General features: G+C 45.6%; 1 long non-coding RNA gene across 2 annotated transcripts; it reads right to left on the reverse strand.

Annotated features, from left to right (window-relative positions):
• Positions 1-2,238: 2,238 nt before the first annotated feature.
• On the reverse strand, positions 2,239-6,012 carry LOC125546353. Of its 2 annotated transcripts, none has more exons than XR_007300613.1 (6): positions 5,406-6,012; positions 5,253-5,317; positions 5,098-5,149; positions 3,880-3,959; positions 3,150-3,235; positions 2,239-2,527 (listed from the first exon to the last, which is right to left on the reverse strand). It is a non-coding gene; the product is annotated as an uncharacterized LOC125546353 (long non-coding RNA). The 2 variants fall into 2 exon arrangements; XR_007300612.1 differs by having other exon boundaries at positions 4,873-5,149.
• Positions 6,013-6,662: the final 650 nt, after the last annotated feature.

Consider the following 6,662-nt stretch of genomic DNA (forward strand, 5'->3'; position numbering starts at 1 on the left):
CTTGCTGGTGATGGGACGAACACCGGAAGGGAGGGAAACCGGATCCCATGTGCCAGAGCGCTCAAGGGCAGCAAGCTCTTCGGCCATCGCAAGCTGCCATTCAGGCTAGTCCGATAGGAAGTGGGCTCGGTAATAACAGAGAGACCGTACTAATCAGGAGAGTAGCGATCAGGCGAGGGGCGAGGCCGAGCATGGAGGTTATGAACCGGGGGAGGCGTGAAGGGAGGTGCACCAGAGGTGGAAGGCGTGTCAAGAGAAACATCCTCAGAACGAGGGTGACGAGTATAGTGGAGAGGAAACGGTGAGAGAGGGCGACGGACTGGAGATAATGGTGGAGAGGTGGAAGGAGGATGGGTAAGATGGTGTCGGTGGTGAATGAGGAGGAATGAGAGGGGCAGGAGGAAGAGGTGCAACATGAGGCACATGGCAAGGTGTATTGGGGAGAAGAAGAAAAGAAATATCGTCCACAGAGAAACTCGAGTAAGAAGGACGTGGGTAGTAAGAGCGGGACTCATCAAAGGTCACATCACGCGAGATGCGCAAGCGACGACTAATAGGATCCCAACAGCGATAGCCCTTGTGCTTATCACTGTAGCCAAGGAAAACACACTCAACCGACTGAGCAGTCAGTTTGGTGCATTCTCGCGGGGCAAGAAGGACATAGAACACACATCCAAACATACGAAGGGCTGAGTAGTCAGGAGAACGAGCAGTGAGATACTCCATAGGAATACCACCCTGCAGGGCAGTCAATGGCTTAATGTTGATGAGGTAGGTGGATGCAGAAACAGCCTCAGCCCAAAAGTGTGGAGGAAGGGAAGCGGCAATCATCAGCGCACGAGCCGTCTCAAGCAAATGACGATGCTTACATTCCGCAACGCCATTCTGAGCATGAGCACCAGGACAAGAGAACTGAGCCAGAGTACCCTGTTCCGCGAGAAAACCACGCAACAGCTGGGAGATAAACTCCCCAGCGGAGTCAGCACGAAAAATGCGAATAGGCGTGGAAAACTGGGTGTGAACCATGGCAGCAAATCATTTGTATATAGAGAGAACCTCGCTATGAGATTTCATGAGGTAGAGCCAAGTGTAGCGAGAGAAATCATCAATAAACAAAACATAGTAGCGATGACCACCTTTCAAATCAAAGGGGGCAGGACCCCAGACATCGGAATGAACTAATTAAGTCAAAGGGATGTTGAGGTACCGACTCACTAGTAGGATAAGGTAACTGGGTCTGCTTGCCAAGTCTGCAACCATTACAATGTAAAGAAACATCTCCAGATACAGACCCTAGGAGGCCCTGACGAACAAAAGAAGACAAGCGAGAGCCACAGATGTGACCAAGGCGATGATGCCACTGCTGGAAGGATGCAGATGAAGAGGCAGCAAGAGCATGAGAGCTGGCAGAAGTGGTGGCAGCGAAAGGAACACAGAGCCAGTTAACCTCCCAAAGGCCCTCTGACTCACGGCGCCCGGTGCCAGCACCAACCAAAGCCTTGGTGTGATGATCCTAAATGGAGCAAGAGTCAGAATCAGTAATGACATGACAACCAGAATCAGTAAGTTGGGCAGTGGAAGAAAGATTCATGGTAAGGCGAGGAACATGTGAAACACTGGGAACAGAAAACATGGAGTGGAAAGAATACCACGACTAGAAACAGGAAGAGGCGTTCCATCGGCGGTAAGAATATTAACAGGCGAATCAAGAGGTCGGAGAGAAGACAGCACGAAAAGAATCAGAAGACATATCACTACAAGAAATATGTCAACTTGTGACCAGCACTATTGGTCACTGAATGGTCACTGTTTTCAATTTGTGACCTTTTTATGACCAAAAACATAAGGTCAAAAGCTGACGGTCGTAAACTGACTATAGCGACCTTTCTTCTGGAATGGTCGTAGACGTTTATGACCAAAATACGTCTACTGTGGCGTTTTGATCACTAGCAACCTCCCCAGGCCACGTTGGCATCCAGCGTGGCAATCTGATGTGGCACAAGATTCAGCCCGGTCCAATTCGATTTTCTACATGGGCCTAGCCCAACAATTCGGCCTATTTGTGTTTTCTTCTCATATTAATTTTGGCTAGGTAGATGGGCCAAGCCCAACAATTAAGCCTTCTCATTTTGGGGCCGTGGCCTTTTCTGCTAGAAAGTTTTAGTTTTTTTGTAATATAAAAAAGGTCCACTAGTCAAATGGGTCTCAGATGTCAGGTTCAGGTACGGGGGTCCTAGCTAGCAAGTTCATATTCTTCATATTTCAATTTAACAGTAAATAAATAACCAGTATTTAAATTGGCACAAACAAAACACACACATAATACTCCAAATATTATCAGCCAGATTCAGTACAGAGCTCCTATTGTACAAATAACATATACTTTACAAGCTCTACACATAATAAGCTCTAACATATACAAGCTCTACACGTGATACGGTGCCCTGGTGTTAACCCTATAGCTCTACAAGTGTCTTCAATCTTCTTCAACATGGAGCTCCTTCGGTAGCGAGCACAAACTGGGCACCTGCATCATCACAGGAAGGCAATTTTAGATCATAAAAATGAATGTTCCAAGCACAGTTTAGAGAAAAGAACCAAGTAAATTTGCCCTCAATCATACAAACACAGTTTAGAGAAAACCAAAAATGAACAAGCACTTATTATGCAGGACGCATACGTACACATCTCAGGAAAAGCTCGAAAAGAGCAAGGTGTCAGAGCATGATGTTATTGAAAGCATGATTTACAAGTTTGTCTCTGAGACATATGATAGGTGCTTTTCATAGAAGACAGAATAAGTAAAACTATTCATGTTTGCCAACCCAGACTCTAAACAAGACTCTAACCAAGACCATCCAGAAGTGACCCGAAGAGCGACCCAATATAGTGACTGCTACAGTTCATATTTTGATAGTAAAACTGATGTGTAATCATATAGATAATAAAATACATGGCACAATATCAGTACATCTCCAAACAGCCAATAAATCTCATAGTACCACAAGGACATGCACCTGCAGTACATCCTGCATTGCAGGTTCACATCAACAACTCATAGCAAGGCTATCAGTTCAACATCACTAATACCACCTCAAGCATCAGCAGTTTAAGAAGAATGAGCACCAAAACAAAAGGGCAGTAGATACCTCTTCAAACTTTTTTTCAAAAATCAGCTCATCCTCTTGACCGCTCCGGATATCATCCATGTGCATTGCTCAGGAAATTATAAATTCTGGTATAGCACACAAGAAAATATCAGAGTAGAAAAGTGGCATAGAAACTACCAAAAAATTCTCATGCTTATTGTTATTGCAAGAAGGCATCGATCAGATTTTGAAGCTAATAATAATTAACATGTACTTATCACTTGTTGGAGTTGGTTCTCTTCAATTAATCAATAGCAGCGTGAGCATAAGCATTAAATCGGCAGCACAAGTGCACACTTATTCAAGCTAGTAGCAGCCCAGCAGGCTAGCAGCAAAAGCATTCAAACAACTAGAGAAGCACAGTACAGCAGCACAAGCATTCAAAGAGCAGCAAGCCAGCAAGCACCATCCATCAGACCGGTAGCTTAATGGAAGAAAATCTGAAGAATAAAAGATGTATAGGTTGAGGAAAGATGAGAGGATGCTGGGTTGCTTGTGAAGCTACGACTGCGAGGCTAGCAGGCTAGGGCTGTCACATGTCATATCTTATAAACTTAGGCAAGTGTTCTCTGGTTATCCTTAACATCATGCACTAACTTGGGTAATTAGCATCAAACAATACATATCAGTACAAGGCTAGGAAAGATAATGAAGACTTGGGAAAAGATAGCAGAGTTAAAAAATGATATGTGCCCTTAAAGAGAGGGCAGTGTCAAGTGCGGCCACATACATAGGCATTAGCCGCACCCACGACCCTTGGACACTCTCACAACCGAAGAGGAGGTGCCTTGCGTATGGTCTCCTTCGAGTCTGCGAGAGAAAGAATGAGGTGAAGGTCAGTACGCGCATCAAGGATGCTGTTGTTCTGGGTCAAGCTAAGTCAAGGGCATAAGAGAATTTAGTCAAAAAATAAAATAACATGTGAACATCTTGCACAAACTATCATCATTTATAAAAATAACAAAACAAATATGCATAAAGCTGTAGCTCATACTTATACTATATCAGGCAATAGCATTTAGCATATTCCAATATGTACTCAACATATTCCAATAAGACAGAAATGCACACACATGGGTTCGCAATTAGACTATGCCTCTCTCTCACCGATCTTGCAGTACTATAATGCAGTACTATATGATATGTTCTGGGTCAAGCTAAGTCAACAGCATACAAACTAATTAGCAGTACTATATATGATATGCAGTACTATATATGATGCAGCATACAAACTAATTAGACCAACGACATACAAACTTATTTATAATGCAGTACTATATATGCCTCCGAAAAAACTGGTCGCCGATCTTGAACTCGTGTTTCTTTCTGTGGTTGTGTTGGACATGCAACTCAATTTCTGTTTGTTTAAGACTAGCAGACCAACATGGTATCCAATGGAAAAAAGCAAACAGGGAAAACATTTTAGAGCAGCACAGTCACACCACATTTTTTTAGTGAATTACAGTGCTCGAATTGCCACTGACACTAGACACAAGCAGCTGCACAACTAATGCATCAGCAGACAAGTAATGAACTAGCATACGCCCTTTTATGCATATTAATGCACATCAAGGAAACATCAATGGAAAAATACCATGACAAAAGCGTAGAAGTCTTTGTGATACTTCCAGAATTATCATACGAAAAGAAGGGTTGCGTAATACTCAGAACTCAATCAGCAAACTCAATCAGCAAAACTCTTGTATCAAACACAGGTGCATACCCACTTCCTCCCCCTCCTTTGGTTCTCTCATCCTCCCAGCTTGGTACGCCAGCCACTACCCAGTGCCTCTTGAGCACAAGTGCTCCCACAATGCATAGACAGAGTAACGGCATGAACCAAGTGTAGAAATGAATAGAAGGTGAAAGCAGACTGTCTCATCTCAGAGTTACTGAAGCGCAGACAGCGGGTAATTAACTGAAACAAGAGTTACTGAAGCTAGCTTACCAGGCTCTGCAAAAGAATGGCCGTGGAGAACACACAGGCAAGTCGAGCGAGCCTGCAATCAATCAGGCAACACATCAATTCTATGAGTGAGAGAGAACCAAACAGTCGAGTAGTTGACTGAAGCTGACAAATAATCGGATAATGGATGTACTTACACTGTGAGCAGAGCACACATTAGCATCATCATCAATCACAGAGGACAAGGAAAGCCTTCGACTACCTGAAGAGCATCTTCAGGTTTTTAGGAGGATGGTGTGGAAAAGGAAAGCAGGGGGACGATGGCGCAGAAAAGGAAAGCAGGGGCTCACCGAGATGACGAGGATGGCACGGAGGCCGCTGCCCTGCTTGGTCCAGGCGAGCAGGTCGCGGGCCGAGTTCCTGGAGGCGTCCCGCAGCCACGGCGCGGCCTCGCAGGTCCCCGCGCAGAGGCGCTGCAGCAGCGGATCCCCGCCGTCGCCGGGAGGCCAAACGCCGCGAGAGGACTCACCATGGCTTCGTCGGGGCCGGATCTGGAGCGCAGGGAGGGCGGGGAGGAGGGGAGCAGTTGCGCGAGGGGAACGAGCCGCCGGAGACCCGATGATCCCGTTGACGTCGTCGCCGTCCTAATTGCCGGAGGCCCGTGGCCGGCGTGAAGCACGCACGCGCGCCCCGGCAAGAAAGCCGACCGCGACGCCATGGCCGTGCCTGGACTGGTGGGTCTGGGGGGTGAAGGCTAGGGGAGAGGGTCCATGGCGGAGACAAGGTCGAAGGTGGTGGGTGGGGGTGGCCGGGGACGGGGAGGAAAGGAGGCCGGGGACAGGGAGGAGGTGGCGGCGGCGGCGACGAGACGAGGACGAGGGAGGAGACAGGCGACGGCGGGGGAAAAGGGAGCGGGAGCGGCAGCGGCGATGGGGATAAGTGAGCTAAGGTTTTCGTGGGTGGATGAGGATGAGAGGGAGGGGGAGAGCGACGAGGGGGGTGTGGGGGCTGCCGTTGGATCCAGGCGCATTCGACGGTGCTAATCCATGATCCGCGTGAGATGGTTTTGGACCAATCAAAACACAGTACCCCTTTGATGATTTTAAGACCATTTAAATTGGTTATAATCAATTGAAAATAAGATGTTAAAACATGTCTGCTATTTGACGGCCTAGAAAATTTATAAAAACAAACAGAAATCAAAAAATTTGCGTTGTGTCACCAAGTGTGACCTACTTTTCAGTAAGAACAAACTTTGAATAATGCAAATATCATAAAAAAAAAAGTGTTCTCGGAAATAAGTTTTCTGTAAGAGAATTATTTTTCGAGTGCCCAAAATGATTTTTTTATGAAGAACCTAGCAAATATTTGTTGCAAATTTGGGCCACATCAATTTTATAAAATCTTAGGTCGTTTAATGTTCAGTTGACCAAATGTTGCCTAAGGAAGTTTTCATTTTCTTTGGACGAAAAATTCATTTTCCATTTTTTTGAGTGCCCAAAATGAGTTTTTTTGTGAAGGACCTACCATATATTTGTTGCAAAATTGTACCTAATCAATTTTCTAAAATACTAGGACATATTTAATGCACAATTGACCAAATGGTT

Source organism: Triticum urartu, chromosome 3 (genome assembly GCF_003073215.2).
Source record: "Triticum urartu cultivar G1812 chromosome 3, Tu2.1, whole genome shotgun sequence".
In the NCBI taxonomy this organism is placed as follows: Eukaryota; Viridiplantae; Streptophyta; class Magnoliopsida; order Poales; family Poaceae; genus Triticum; species Triticum urartu.